Source organism: Pinus tabuliformis, chromosome X (assembly GCF_031772625.1).
Source record: "Pinus tabuliformis cultivar Carrire ecotype Pingquan chromosome X, CPIR1, whole genome shotgun sequence".
Classification (NCBI taxonomy): Eukaryota; Viridiplantae; Streptophyta; class Pinopsida; order Pinales; family Pinaceae; genus Pinus; species Pinus tabuliformis.
Window position 1 is genome coordinate 624,994,454 of NC_142308.1, and position 16,517 is coordinate 625,010,970.

At 38.7% G+C, this 16,517-nt stretch overlaps 1 protein-coding gene across 4 annotated transcripts in view; it reads right to left on the reverse strand.

Annotated features, from left to right (window-relative positions):
* The window catches only part of SSP5 (SCP1-like small phosphatase 5), an 86,181-nt gene extending 74,875 nt beyond the window's left edge, over positions 1–11,306 (reverse strand). Inside the window, exons 1-2 of one of the 4 annotated variants that reach the window (XM_089449927.1) lie at positions 11,129–11,306; positions 10,583–10,663 (exon numbers count right to left, since the gene is read on the reverse strand). The gene's annotated coding sequence lies outside the window, so the exon portion shown is untranslated. Of the gene's footprint in view, positions 1–10,574; positions 10,695–11,128 lie in introns of all 4 variants that reach the window. The other 3 variants (XM_089449929.1, XM_089449928.1, XM_089449926.1) reach the window with 3 other exon arrangements.
* Positions 11,307–16,517: the final 5,211 nt, after the last annotated feature.

The following is a 16,517-nucleotide window of genomic DNA, read 5'->3' on the forward strand; positions in this document are numbered from 1 at the left end:
CACCAATTAAATAAAATGTGGAAACTCTGATAAGAAAACCAATCACAAAATGGACACAAAATTTTTGGACAAAACGTCCTTGGAAAAGCCCTGAAGGGAAAACCAGTTCTTCATATATGAGGGTTTTATTATTATTTTTCAACAAATTTGGCAATAGATAAATATTACAACTGCTTGTCAAACCACAGCAAAGCTCTAGCAAATTATTTCTTCACCTCCACAAGTCAATCTAACCACTATAAGCCTCATGACCTCCCTCTGCAACCTGACACGGCCTCTCCTACAATTCGCATTGTTATTCTTGCAATCTGCAGCGAATTCCTACAATTGCCTTTTCCTACAATTGCACTGATTTCCTGCAATTCACTCTGCAACTGAAAATCTTGATCTTTTAAACTAGCAACTTGTACGACCTCTTCTATCAATCTCTGCCTCCTTGTCTGTAGAAAAACTCTTGGAGAATTCCTCCTCCAGATCTCAAAAACTGGAAAAATATTGATGAAAGAAAACTCCAAAAATATTTATTGTATCAACCGTTGTTGAAACCCCCACTAGTGTCAAGTCGCACACTATCATTGTGCCCTCTTCACTACAATGAATTGATCTCCAAGACTGCCCTTCGATTTCCTTTATAATCTCTTGTTGAGGAATCAACAACCAAGATCTCGATCTGAAATGATCTAATCGATGGCTAAGATCACTTAGAAACTTTACTAGAAGTCTCAGGAGGAAAATCAAACATGTCTCAATTATTACTAATTAATTAATCTATTTCCCTAAAAGATAAAACTAAGGAAAATAATTAAAACTAATTACTTATTTAATTAAGATATTTTCATTTTAAAAAATAACTTGGGCTTGGAGATATTTTTTGCTCATGTGTTCCTAGCCTCATTAACACCACCTGAAGCTAGAACACCTGTCTGAGCTACATCAACCAACATAATGTGTCATCATTGTTAGAGACACTATCCAGGCAATCCGTAGTAACAATCTTAACAACAAAGTCATCTAAATCCCCATCCTCTGCATGGGTAGACTCGTGATTGTGACTCAATGAATTGATCTCCAAGACTGCCCATCGATATCCTTTATGATCTCTCGTTGAGAAATCAACAACCAAGATCTCGATCTGAAATGATCTAATCGATGGTTAAGATCACTTAGAAACTTTACTAGAAGTCTCTGGAGGAAAATCAAACATGTCTCAATTATTACTAATTAATCAATCTATTCCCCTAAGTTAAAACTAAGGAAAATAATTAAAACTAATTACTTAATTTAATTAATATATTTCCATTTAAAAGAATAACTTGGGCTTGGAGATATTTTCTGCTCATGTGTTCCTAGCCTCATCAACACCACCTGAGGCTAGAACACTTGTCTGAGCTACATCAACCAACATATTGTGCCATCATTGTTAGAGACATTATCTACGAATCCACAATAACAATCTAAACAACAAAGTCATCTAAATCCCCATCCTCTACATGGGTAGAATCATGTTTGTGACTTGGTCTCCCTATACGAGGTCTTCATCTTGTACTTGGTCGCCCTATACGGGGTCCAAGCCCTCCAAAGAGTCATAACGGCACTTGTAGAGTGAGCGTTGAGAGCCATGGGCCTTTATCATTGCAAAGCATCCATTGTTATACCATGGACTTCTTCAGCACCACATTATTTGTTTGTGCCCCAGCCATACAAAGATGATGATGCACTTCGACCATGTTAACTAGCCGACCAACATTTGAAACCAACACGTGGCAGCTAATCCAAGGTCCAGATGAGGTTTTGTCTCATCCAGAGAGACATGAGAGGGCATGTATCATCTTCTAGCCCTCACTAATGGAGCATCAACTTGTTATTGAGCCACTGGAAACCCATGAGACCATTTTGATTGTGCCCCACAACCACTTGCGAGCACCACGATGTTTTGCTTAGAAATCAAGGGGCCACCCCTTGATCACCATTTATGGAGCCCTCCTCTTTGTTCATCATGGCACCTAGAGGACTCATCTTAGCCTTCCAACGACCCTTCTTACTCCATTTTTGCCTTATTTCAACCCTCTTGGGATGGCTTATCATTCACTTTAGTAGTTATTTCGTGGGCTTGTCACCAAAGACGTTATTTTCACATTAAAATATTATTACGGGCTTAATTAGGCTAAATTAGGCAAATTCAAACTTGAGGAGCCTCATATTAATAGAAGAGGCCTCACTTGTATTGTTCATCATTACTTGGATTTGAATTTCTCTTGTAAAAGAACTCGGACCAGCGATTTTGGACAAATTTTGGATGTTGGGATGCACTTTGACATTTGGAAAATTTCGCTATCTTTTCTTGGACCTTCTCTTTGCAATATTGATGGATGGATATATTCTCATTGTCTTGTAAGTACATTTGGTGTTATATTTTACAATGATTAATGTCTAATGTATGGAATGTCTATTCATGATCTTTAATGTGCCCTAATTAGTGTGAAATTGTGAGAACATTAAAATAATTGTAAGTACTGCATGCATTACTCCTGGACAATGATGAATGAATGTTCCTAGAGGTTATTCTTGCATATTGCAACCTTGAAACTCCATCAAACTTTAGCAACGTATAGAATTCTTTTGTAGTTGTGAAGCTGCCTCCTCTAGAGTTAGCGAAGCTGCACTAGGTCTCTTTGAAGAGCGGAATCACCAAATCTAAGTAAATCTTGACTCTATTTTTCCCAATAGGCAGGCACTAGTCTAGAAATCCTTGGTGATCACCTTCTCATTGATAAATCTCTTTTTCTTCACCTTCTTCTCTCTCTTTTTCTCATACCTCAAGGATAAGGGAGCCTCTCTAGACATTGGTGCGAAATTTTGGCGAGGAGGAATTTTTGGATTTCATCCGAACAGGACTCTTCCTTAGTGTCTACTCTAGGCATCCACAAGTTTTGAGCAAATTCTGACGGTTGAATCTCATTTTATTTGATGCCCTAGCTATCACACCAAGTGGGAACCCTTGAAGTTGCCCTTCAACTTAGGGATTTCTTGAAGGTTTATGCTCAAGTAGCTTATTCAAAACTTTTTCTCTTGACTGTGTTGACCTTGGTTGAACTCTTATCCCGTCAAATACGTCAACCATAGGTCTAGTATAGTCTTTCTCTCAAGGGGTTTTTCGTGGAAAGCCATCCTAGCTTCTCCCAAAGCTCACAACTCTTTTGAGCCTTTCCATTGAATGAGCCATGCTTGCCTCAGTTTGAACCTTAGTATAGAGTCATAGACATATTAATCACGAGTAAGTGATATTGGGATTCCTCCTGTTGATGAAAATCCGAGGAGAAGGGTTCATAGGTTGTGGTGATAGTGGGCCTTTGTCACAAATTGTTGTTGTGCCCTCTAGCTTTAGCCTACTAACTAGGCCTGCTAGTTTGTGCAGCAACAGTTTCTAGGAGATAGAGATGGATGATTACAAAACAAGACAAACCAATCAGATTTGCCAATTCTAATCCAACTCCAATAACATTATGTGGTGCGACTCAAAATTTATCAAATGTTGAAGGCAATAAGTCACAACACATGATTGTGCACATTGTTGCCAATTCCAAAGATTCCTTGGGAGGTCATATTCATAGATTTCATTCCTAGACTATCGACAACATGACACGAACTTGATGTAGTATTTGTTGCAATTGACAAGCTTTCAAAGATGGCATGCTTCATGCCTTGTCAAAAGACTAGCTCTATGACACCTTGTGTGGAATTATCCTTTAAGAAAGTGATGCAATTACATGGATGGCCAAAGATATTCACATCAAACAAAAACAAAAACAAAACAAAAATTAAGCCAAGTTTCGAGGATATTGAGGGAGAAGATGGTGACAAAATTGTTGTAAACACATCACCCTCAAAATGATGGCCGATGAAAAGTGGTTAATCTATGTATTAGAAGTCTACTAAGGTGTCTTGTTGGAGATACACCAAAACAATGGGATCAAGTTGTATTATCCCCAATTAGAGATACTAGAAAAATAACAATGTTTCCAAAACAAGGGCACAACAGAATCTGAAATTTTATTTGCATATAAAAATCAAAAATTGGAAATATGAACATTACTTAGTGAAATAAACACAAATTTGAAGTTGTCCTCTGAATTTTATCTCCAAATCGACCTCCAAGCATGATGAATAATTGCAGCCCGGAAAAGATAATGTGTTACGGTCTCACAAACCGAAGCTCTTCCACCAAAACACACCCTTCTAACTAGAGGGAGCCCATATGTCCCTCTGAAACCAGAGATACTCAAGGTTGTCAAACCTTAAGCCCAAAATTGTAGTTGCATAAAATAGAAAACTCACAGCGACAATAGCGACCACCTCCTTTTATCAACTATGGAAGTTGAATTTTCCATGCAAGATTTTTTCTTCAACCCATGCGCATTAGTGAGATTCAAGTTGATGTGCAGGTGTGCCTTGTCGACTTGAGGACGACCCAAAGTAAAGTGTTCAAGCGTTGGAGTTGAGAAAAGGTTTCAAGGAGATACGCATTTTGGCTGGTTCGAAACGCATCGACCAAATCCTTCTAATGTGATTTCTTCCAAAAAGGTTTCTATTACTCAGAGATACGCATTGTTAACTCACTAGTCTTCTTAGAGTTCTCTTCCATGCATTTCGGTTAACTAATGGTGAACTAGTATGAGATGGCCATGCGCAAGGCTAAAGGAGTATTCTTGAGTTCAACTAAAGTAGAAATGGAGAGAAGAAGCATGCACTCAGTTTAGTGGAGATACTCTGGATCTAACCCATGCCAAACTACTGTGAAGTGGGAGAGAAAAGGGCATGCGCCTAGTTAACTGGACTACACTCTTAGTTATCTCCCCATGCATGCATGTGTTGTAGTTAACTTCAAGAAAAGTGCCAACTCGTTACTAAATCTGTGCACACATCCCAATTGTCTTTAGTTCATCCATGCATGTGCTTCAAATAACTCCCAATCAAACTCAATCTTACCTTTGCGCACTAATCCACATGGATGGGCCCAAACCTAATGCCACTTTGTGTCCTTTTCCTCTTGGTTAAGCCAAGGAAAGGACAATCAATTTTTTGTTAGTTTTCATGATTTGAGTTGGGGACAATAGACAAGTTTTGGGACACACTGATCCTAATACAACAACTTTGTGAACAAGTTAATAAGACATTCCCCATTCAATATTGTTTATGGAATCGAACAAGAGTTGAAAACTTGATCAAATTATGGGTGTATTCTTCATATGTGGCTACAACACACTCATATGCATCATTATTGTATTTGTAATCATGGCTAAGTCCATCCTTTGATTATTTATTTTCAATTATTGTAAGACTATAGAGTGGTCAAAGCCAACCTAGTCAAACTTGTACACATAGGATCATAAACCCTTTCTTGGGGGTAGCTCCCCACTTGCATTATTTATATATACACAACTCTCCTTTGTATGATCTCATGTTGTGATCTTATTTATCTCTTTCATAAAGTGTTTAACCCTGTGGGCAATTCATACTTTGGTGCATTTCTTGTGATTGGCATTCTCTCTAAAGCACGATTGTGCTTGCCTCCTATAGCACACTTGTGCTTGGTTATTTTTCTCTCTCTAGAATACTAGGGTTTTCTCTCTATAGCAAACTTGTAATTGAGTTACTGTGAAAAAAGGATTGATTGCATGGAGCCCTTTGTAAAGCAAATGATAGAGATGTATATGCAATTGCAAAATGAATTGAAGAGAAAGGCATAGGAGTTGCAAGCTCAGAATATCTACTGGTCAAAATGCAAAGGAGATATGACATAGAGGCATTTGCAAAGTAGATAGAATCATGTATGTGCAATCCCAAAACAAATTAAATGAGAAAAGCATAGAGTACAAGAAGAGTGTTGATGCACATAGAAAACTGAATTCCTTTGCAAAGGGTGATTACAATATGGTGCATCTAAGGAAAGGGAGATACCACAAGGGTGCATGCAAAAGTTGATTATGAAAAGGATAGGACGGTACAAGATCAAAAGAAAGTTAAAAGATAATGCTTATGAGGATGAGTTGCCAAAGGAATTTGGTACATCGGCCATATCCAATGCTTCTTTGTGTGAATACAAAGAAAGTAACCTTGTTGCAAAATATTATAATAGTACACATGAATAACTCATAACAGGCAAATTGGTGCAAACAAATGCCAAGGAAGAATTCAAATTGTAACAAGAAGGTTCTAGATGAGAAAACTTTTGAACATAGGGCACAAAATATAAGCAATATCTAGTTAAGTGGAAAAATACATTGGATGAAGATAATACATGGATATATGAAGCAAAGTATCGGAATTTTTGCAAGGGGTAGGTAGTTACAGAAGAGACTAATGAAGAATCTATATGAGGTTTACGCTTTATTTGTAGGGAAAGGTTAATGCAACAGCATCCATGATATTCTGAAGTATAAAGGAAAGTGCAAGAAAAGGAGCTCACAAAGGCACACCAAGAGAAAGCTCAATAAAGGATAAGGCACAAACAAAAGTCAAAGCACGAGCACATAGTTCAAGCACACGAGTGGTTAGGCACATGGAAAGAAGCATGCAAAAAAGCAATGCATAAAAGGTGGCAAACCACAATGGGCATGCACACATGACTATAAATGTACATAGGAGACGAAGGTGCATACACGGTAGATGAAGTGACGTGTGCTGCAATTATGTAACAATTGACGAAGACAAAGCAACACGGAGGCATGCATGCAATAATCAATTACCACTACTACAAACATGAGGGACGGTGAAAAGCCGCCCAAGGAAAACAAACAATTTATTAGAGTTTAAATAAATAAGATGGTAACAAAAAATAAGTGGTCAGTTAGTCAATAATGTTGTGGGGTTATCAGAAGTAGAGCTTTGAGAAACATGACTAAGTTGTACATGTATTAATATGTGTATTTGTTTCTATGAGTTGTTTGTATGTTTGTTGAGCTTTTAAGCATTTAAGACAAAATTTTCTTCTAACCCTTGTCATTGTATATTGTTATGCATAAGTCTATAGAGTTTGATAGTTGGTAGATTGATCCAAACTAGGATTCCAAAATGGTTAAGTCCATTGGCAAGCCAAGTTCAAAGGTTGAAGAAAAGGGGGAAATTTGTCTAACTATATATTACCAAGCAAAAGAGCAATTCACAAAGCAAAAGGTTGTTTCATTGAGCAAAGGGATGTAGGACCACATGATTAATGGTCTTTCCTTGAGAATGGAGAGATGTCTTTGCTTAAAAAATAAGCAAGTTTCCCAAAACACTAAGCACGAAGAAAAAGGGCATATTCAAAGTGCTTGGCAAAAGCTCATTATCCCATTGAACAAGAAGAGAGTGAGCAAAAAAGAAGAGAGTGAAGCAACAATGTGGCTAAATGTTGGCTTGCTATGCAAAGTGAGGAAGATTCCCTTAGTTGAGAAAGGAGATGGCACTCAATTAGCCAAACACCCAGCAAAGGATAAGATAAATCACTACACAAAATCAAGCCATTGACTGACCACAAGACATGTTCGGCATACTTACAAAAGACTAAGAATTTGTCGCCAAGTTTTTTTTAGCACAAGGGAAAACTCATAAAACCTAGGAAAGTGAAATCCCAATGTGAAGGCACAAGAAAGCCAAACTTTTGAGACCAATTTTGTTGTTCCAAAGAAAGGTCCAAAAAAAATTGGTAGGCAGAACCCAAAAAAGAGAACGAAAAAGGTACCAAAGATATGTGACCAAGTTTTTCCTTCTAGAGTATACATAAAAAACTTTGACAAGGTAAACATGAGGACAACGAAAGGCGTTGGGTCCTAAACTCGAGGCATAGGTTAAGCAACCATGTGACCAATTAATCATTTTTAAGATAGCTAGTATATGAGTGGCATTTGAATCACAGCGTCATGAATGATTAGAATAGCCCAACCCTCGGAGAAATAAATTAGTTCAACTACAATTTGTATGCACTCTATTGGCTTGGAAACTCAAAGAAACTATGAAATTTATTTCCACCAAGGTTCTACAATGAAAATATTGGTGAATTGTGTGATGAATTATGTGTACATGGTTTTCTTATCTTTGTTCTATTTATTTAAGTTTATCGAAAGAAATTCAAAGTGCACATGACAACTCTTATGCTCTATATATATATATATATATATATATATGGCAAGTTTTGAGTTATGGTGGAAATGTTATATTTTATCATTAATATTCAATATTAATTAAACTCCCCTCCACCCACCCACTAGTGTTTTAAAATTCAGCCGGACCGATTCGGATTCAGCCGAGCCAGCTCGGTAGAAAAACCGGATCAGTGGTCAATCTGTTACCAAACCAATCGAGTCGGACCCATGTCCAGTTTGTTAAGGTGTTGCAGTTGGTGGATGGGAAAAGATTGGCCATGGGCTTCATTTATGAGGTTATGGATCAAGCAAAGGAGCAAATAAAGGCAGCATACAAGGATAGAGTGGGTAAGTATGGGCCCATTTTGGAAATCATTGATCAAAGATAGAACAATCAACTCCATTGCCCTATACATGGCACATGCAGCTGGGTTTTTTCTAAACCCAAGGTATCATTATAAAGCTCTGGACGCAGAATCTTCACTGGGGAGGTTAGGAGTAGCCAGTAGTACTGGTGCCTAGTGATGTTTTATGGTTTACTTTTTTGTAGGGGCCATTCAGAGCCTCCTTGGCTATGTGTTTTTGTTTTGATCTCTATATCATGGATAAATTCATGAGCCTACTTTGATCATATGTTGTCTTCTCTCTATATTCTAATGCATTGTGTTTGGAAACATGAATGAAAATCTTTAAAATAATGTTTTTTCATAAAGAAATAAATATTTAATGTATATTTGACAACGACCAAGTCATTGAAATCAAACCGGCCAAGTCGATACCGAGTCAGAGTCGACCCTCGGCCGGTTCCAAACCCGAGTCGAAGTTCTAAAACATTGCCACCTCCCCCCCGGCGCACTTTTCTTTTTTTGCCTTCACCTACAGGATGTATGAGGGCTCAAAAAACTCACAACAATTATAATGGAGTACACACATGCAAAAACACGATTGCACGAGTGCGCGCACACAAAGACGTCAAAAGCATTTTTCTTCTTCAATCATCTTATGAGAAGCAAAAAATTTAAGCATCGTAACAACTCTCACTCATACACAAATATCAAAAACTGTTTTCCTTTTTCAATCATCCTATGAGAAGCTAATAATATAAGAATTGTAGCACTACTCGAGGCCTACACCTTAGAGAACTCCATTACATGGGATAAAAAAAATTGTAATGCAGTTCTTGAGTATCTATGCAAATAACGCTTTGTAAATGAATTGAACATTTGAGAAGGTGCTTTACATAATGGAGTATCTAGAAATAAGCCACAATAGACCATCATTCCTATTATCAATTGTGGGAAGAAAGGGGTTGTTTTGCCTTGATATGTTTTGGAACCTTCATGAACAAAGAAACAACTTGTGGATGCTTCTTAGCCATTTCACATCATCTGAGTTGTTTGTTGTTTTTTTTGCTTTTCGGTGGGTTTAGTGTAACCTTTAGAATAAAATTGCATCCATCTACCCATGTACCTAACCTTTCCAATTGACAAGAAATTTGAACACACATTAAGCAAAATAGAAAGACTGACCTCCAAACATATTAATGTAGGATTTCCATAACTCTTGAGAAAAAGACCTAGCAATTCCAATGCAATTTTCAACTAACGATTGTGCTTCTAAACGCTGATATTGAAATAAATTCAACAAACCAGCCAATGGCAAGCTTTTAAAAAATACATGTATTGATGGGCCACAAATGGTGCCTTGATGACTAGGAAAGCAAGAAAAACACTTACAGCGTGCAACATTAATTAGCTCTAGCAAAACATAATATCAAAATTGATCGAAATCCAAAAATTATAAATACTGGAATTTCTAATTCACCAATAACTCTTCTAAAAATAAAATGAAAGTGTGCGTGTCACCCTAGAAAATCACTGAAGTTGTCGGTGCAGCCTTATACTAAAGCAACGACCTTATTTACCTGAACGTAGCCTAAATACTCCGAATACACTTCTAGAATTCCTTCCAGAACTCACCACTCACCGAATGAATGTTATTTAGAGTGCTGGTTTTCTACAGATTTTGGGAGTAGATGGAAGCGGCTTCCTAGTATTGAAGCTCTAAACATTTGCCAGACCACCCAACCTATTCATATCAACAGCAAAGCTTAAATATGAAGACGAAGAGGAGTACTGGAAGAATACTATGCGTTTCCTTATTCTTTAATTTCCTATGAAATCCCTTAGTTGCGTGAGCCAATCACTTCACAGATAACTCGAAAAACAGTTAGAATTCTTGCTGCAAAGAATACGAATTTTTAAAACAATGCTCCAAGTGAAAATAGCATACACGTCCAAAATTAGTTAAAGGCGTAGTGAACTAAACACTCGTCAGGAAAATTTTAAAACACAAATCTATAGTCAAACTGTGCAAATAAATCTTCCAGGCTTCTCGCTATCGGAGTCCAAGGCGGAGAAAGCAAAAGATGTTGGAACAATAGGTGATTGGAACCTGATTACCCTCAAACTCAGCTGACGAAATTTGAGATTCCACAGGCATTGAACTTTGGAAAATACGCCACTGATATCAGTACACCCGTCCTGCTCAAACGTACGGCAACAATCCTAAACCCTTCAGTCAATTCAAAAGCAAGACGATAACATTTTCTACCTCTTTGAAAGCAAAAACTAAGTCGCTAAAGAAGAAATCCCCAGTATCTACACTATTTTCAATCCTTTCAATCAAGAAAATAACGAACAGTTAGCATTCCAACATAATAGGTTCTGCTCTGGCACACCGTTTCGGCAAAAACAAACAAGCACCGTGATACCCTAGATGCTTGCCATACATTTCACTTGCTTCTGAAAATGAAAACCCTAAGTGGTTAATGCAGCGATGACCGAGAAGAGAAGACAAATAATACATAAAACTCTAAACATTGAAACGCCCAGAATTTTGCATAGCGTTAAACAAACGATAGGCTCGAGACCACGAAAACTTACTTAAGAACTACCAAAATGAACCAAAGAATACCATTTAGAAGCTCAGAACTGCAGTCTATTTACCTGAACATGGAGCGGAGAGCCGCACAAAGAGCTCCTTGCAAATCGAACTAGCTATGGAGCAATTTCAGGCTCCAATTCACAGTAACAGGTCGTAATGACGTGCGATGCATAGCATCGCGGAGAACAGAGTGGAGCAGGGGCTGAGGATGAAACTAAAGAGTGACAAGGAAGACTGGGAAATATCTTTATTTGAATTTGCGCCGTACGACCCAGCCCTTATTTTGGGAACGCATGTGACCAAGGCACAGTACGATATCCGAGAATTACGGAATCAGAAAGGTTATATGTCAAACATTCGGCCTATTCCCATGTGACCGCGATTTTAAGACGCTGACAGTGGTCAAATTTATTTATTTTTCAAATGCCGCCACTACCTCCACTAATAGTCCTCCGCTATGTGGACAGGTAGTGACAGCTTAGAGTGACGCGCATTGTAATTATACAAATTCACAACGGATGAATTGTTTCTTCAATTTTATTTCGAAATTTATATGGAACAAAATCCCATTTTTAAAATTTGAAACTTTTTAAGTCAAACAAATTAATTTCATCATTTTAATAAATAATCTAGCTCCATAGAGGAATTTAAATGTAATAGTAGTTTGTCCTTCTTGGACATCTCTATGTCAAAGAATGATGATGGCTCTTTTTTTCATCATTGTTTTGGAAGAAAACTCATTATGTATTTTTTCATGTTAATTTTCATCATTTTTCAGCTTAAAAGCTTGGTGTTTTCAACACTTTAGAGGCTAGAGCTTTAAGAGTTTCTGATGACAACCATCTCGATGAAGAGAAAGCACATCTCCTAAGTGTTTTCTTTAATAATGGGTATAGTAGACACCAATGTACTAAGGTTTCCATTAGAGCTGAAAAAGGTCCTAGTGCTAAGAAAGATACCAATGATCGATTTTCTGGTGTTCATCTTCCTTTTATCCAAGGGACCACTGACAAGATTGTGAGGATCTTAAGGAAGCATAAGGTGGCTTCAACCTTTAGGCCTTTAAATACCATCTGAAGCTCCCTTAGATCTGTAAAATACCCAGTGAACCCCAAGAATATGAAGGGTGTTTACGTTATCCCCTGCTCTTGTGAGACTCCATACATTGGTGAGACTGGTCGCTCGATTAATCAAAGGATTCATGAGCATGCCACTGACATCAAGCATGGTAATCCCATCATGCAGATAAATCTAAGCATCACATTTGCATTGAGAAGGCCCAAATCATTGTTGGGGTTAGTCATTTCCATCATCGTAAATTGAGGGAGGCCCTATAAATTGAAAAAAGACCCAATAATTTGAATAGAGATGATGGTTGGAATATTAATAGAAGTTGGGTCCCTGTCTTGTCCTCCTAGTTTTTTAGGCTTCTTTTTGAGATTTATTTTGTTTGTTTGTTTATCTATGTAAGTAATGACGTCCTTTTTATAGTATTTGTTGTTGATTTATTTTTCATTAAAGTTTGTTTTCTTAATCTTCGTGTTTTTTTAATGTATTTTATCATCTTATTCGTTTTTTTTTTTTTTTTTTGTAAGCTGAGATGGATCTCTTTCTATTACTATAAAGAAAACAAAACAGTACAGAGTATCAAAAAACATTAACTCGCCCTCGTGGGGAAACCGAGTATTTTAGCCATCTAAAATTTTTAATGGCCGACCAAAAATAAAAGGACCAAAGTCTGATTATCCCTGCAAGATGAACTAAACAGTCCTGAGAATTCCTAATCCTACTGATCTGCATAAAGCATTTTTCCTTATCTAGAACATGCAAAAAACTATAATTATCTAGACTATGTAATTTCATATACATATCTTTTCTCAAACATCCTCGGCTGCAAGTTGCTGGTTTGCTCCTCTGTCTGCTCCCTGATGTTCTCCCTTCAATAGCTGTTGTAATTCATCCAGTTTCTTCTCTTGCATCTCTAAAGAAATGTGGATGAACCTCAGTTCCCTTCTCAATTCGGGGCCTCCCTGCACTATTTCCACCATCTCAGTTGCAACTTGTTCTAATGCCTTTGCCAATATTACCTAGTAAATGTGGAGAGATTGCTTGAACAGAGACATTCTGCTTCTGGTGTTGCCTGGGTCATGTAGTAAGAATTCCAAATCCTCCATCTCTGAATCAGATTGGGCTTGTAAAGATTCCTCCTCCAAATTCTGAATAATTCTTCTGACCTTTGGGTTTGTATTCTGCTAATAGGCCCTCTCAGCCTGGTGAATTCTCTTCTCTATCAATCGTCTTGTTTTTTTGGCTGGTCCCGCTTCCTGCTTCAGATTCTCTCCTCTGTCCCCTTCATTCCTGCTTTGCCCCCTACCTCTCTTGCCTCCCGTATCCGTTCTGCTTCCCGCTCCCCTACCACCTCTTCTCCTGTCGTATCTTCTTACGCATTCCACTTGTGGTGCTGGTTGTTCCTCGTCAGACTGCGGGTTGGCCCAATCGCCTGTAGCTTTGCCCTGTGCTTTATACTTCCTGTTTGCTTCGCGACGGGGTTCCTCATCCTCCGAATCATTCTCAATCTCAAAGATTTCTGCCGGAAGCTCCTCTTTCGCAACAGCCTTGCCTTTCCTGTCTCTGTTTTTGTCAGCTGCAATAGTCAGTTCCTCCGCCGCCCTTGACCTCATCCTGGTTTCCATGCTCTCTCTAATTATGTCACGAGGTATGTTCTGGTGCAGGATAAAAGTTTTCCTGTCTCGCAGTCTCAACACTGTTCTAGCCTTTGCGCGCTGTATTGTAAACAGACTAACCTGCTGCCTTCCCTTACCAGTCTGGGTACTTATTACCTTTCTGCCATCAATGTATGCCACAATATCGGCGATGTACTGCCGCCATTTATTTTCCGGGAGGTTGCCTTTCCTGGCCCCCATTCCTTGTTTATCATTTCCAATTTGAGGTTCTGACATGCCTCTCCACCGCCCTCTCTGATCGCATGCATTAATTATTTTGCGGTGGGAATGATCCTGTGATGCCATCCACACACGCCACCAGTGTACTGCACTGTGCGCTTTCATCATGTCATTCCTTTGTCCATACTGACCTGCATTAATCGTCCGGGATCTCCAGTCCCACTCATCTATCCAACTCATTAGTCCTGGAATTCTCGCTTGTTGCCTGATCATGATCGTCATTAATAATCGTTGCCAGGTCTACCCAATCTCTACTGGATCGCACCGCTGTCCATTGGCTGTCTACAATGCTGCTTCGTCCTTTACAACCCCAATTCGCCAGGAAGTCGGCCGCGCGGTTCCCATTCCTCCTTACATGGTTAAATAATTTGTAATCTATCCTTTTTAGTAGATCCGCTATTTCTTGGACAATTCCGGCAGTTCTCCAACTGTTGGTAATTCGTTCCCAATCTCTGTCGTTGTTAAGTTTCTTCAATATTTCAATCGTGATCTGAGAATCACCTACTATTTCCAAATATGTATAGCCATTTCTGATTGCGATTCTTAACCCCTGGTGAATCGCCCAAAGTTCAGCTTCATTATTCGTCATCTCCCTGCCCCATTCAGCATAAATCCACCTTACCTTCTTCTGACTATCGCGAAAGATACCTCCGAAACCAGCGTTGCCAGGATTCCCCTTCGATGCTCCATCGAAGTTCAATTTGATGAAATTATCCCTGGGGTAGATAAATTTATCTGAATTTTGGGCTCGCGTGCTATGCCTTTTGTCCTGCTTATGATATACCATTTCATACTTTAAGTTTAAACTGTTTAGGATCCCCTCCTCTGTTTGATTAGCCTTCCAGTCCTCCACGTCCCATTTCTCCACCAAGATTGTTTCCCTCATTAGATTAACCGCTCGCCTCCATATAATTACCGAATCTTTTATTTTGTCCTGGAATATCCGACGGTTCCTTTCTTTCCATACCATCCATAGCACGAAGCCTGCAATAAGATCCCAAGCTCTGCGAACAACTTTACATTGGAATTTCTCCTTATTCCATTGAAAAATTATTACGTTAATGTCTCTGGGAACTATCTCAGATTTACAAAATATCTTTCTTGTGTCCATCCATAATTTTCTAGTGAACGTACAATTAATTAGGAGGTGATTTCGGGTTTCCTCTTCGTTTTTACAAAGACAACATCTTGAGGGTCCTCTGAAGCCTTTTTTTTGAATTATGTCCCAGGTTAGGATCTTGTTCTTAGCTGCAAGCCATGTGAATAGGGAAACTTTCGGCCACCAATTGCTTCCCCAAATAATCTTCCACTCTTGATTCTCCTCATTTATAACCTGTGTGTCCGCTAAGTAGTATGCCTCTTTGACGGTGAAAGATCCTTTCGTGGAGTTTCCCCATCTAAGAATGTCCCTTCCTGTTCGAGCTTTTATTTTCCTGGAATCCACCTCTTTCATATAAGCTTCTTGTTGCTCTTGATTTAGCTCGCTATCCCATTCAATTGGTTCTATCCATTTTCTCCAGATTCCATCCAATTCATTATCTTTCCAATAGTCTTTGACACATTTTCGATTTCCCCCTATTTTTTCCTGTAACTGCTGGATAGTCTGTATTCTGTTCATTTTTTCCTTTTGCTGCCATTTTCATCCCAGAAGTTAGCTTCCTCACCTCCTCGTATTTCCCAGAACGCATGGCTTTCAACTATATCTCTGTTCTGTCGAGCTAGATCCCAAATTGTTGAACCCTTGGGGGTTTCTCTCAGTCTCAGAATGTCCACTGTTGTGTCTGGCATATTGTGTTTGAGTCTCCATATGGCTTTCCATAGGTCATTACCCCCTCTTAACCATCGCCACCAGAGCTTCGCTCCTAACACTTTGTTGAGTTTTTCCGGGTCGCGCAAACCCAATCCTCCTTTTTCCTTCATCTCTGTTAGGTGATTCCAAGAAACTAAGGCCCATTTTTTCTGTTGGTTCGCCCCTCCCCAGATAATTTTTCTCATGATCTCTCTAATCTTTGAACAAACTCCTAATGGAGCAGCCATTATCGACAGTGGATATATAGGAATGGCTTGGATAACTGATTTCGCCAACACTACCCTTCCTGCCACGTTTAGAGTTCTAAAAGCCCAATTCGCCATTCTGTTTCTTAATTTGTCCAAAACTCCTTGCCAATTTTTCAATTTTTTGGAGGTGAAGTCCAGTAAACTCCCCAGGTATTTCGTAGGCAGCTCTCCTTGTTTAAAGCCCATCAGTCTTGTAAGGTGAATTTTAATTTGTTCCATGGTGTTAAATATAAATACACAGGACTTGTCTTTATTAATTTCCAGGCCAGAGGCTTCTGCGAATAAGTCCAAAATCCTCTTCAGCTGTCTCACTTCTTTAACAGTTGGCTCCCCAAATAACATAATATCATCAACGAATTGCTGATGGGTTATGGGCAGGTCATTACCCCATAGCTTCAGGCCCTTGATTTTGTTCGCTTCTCATTCTTTT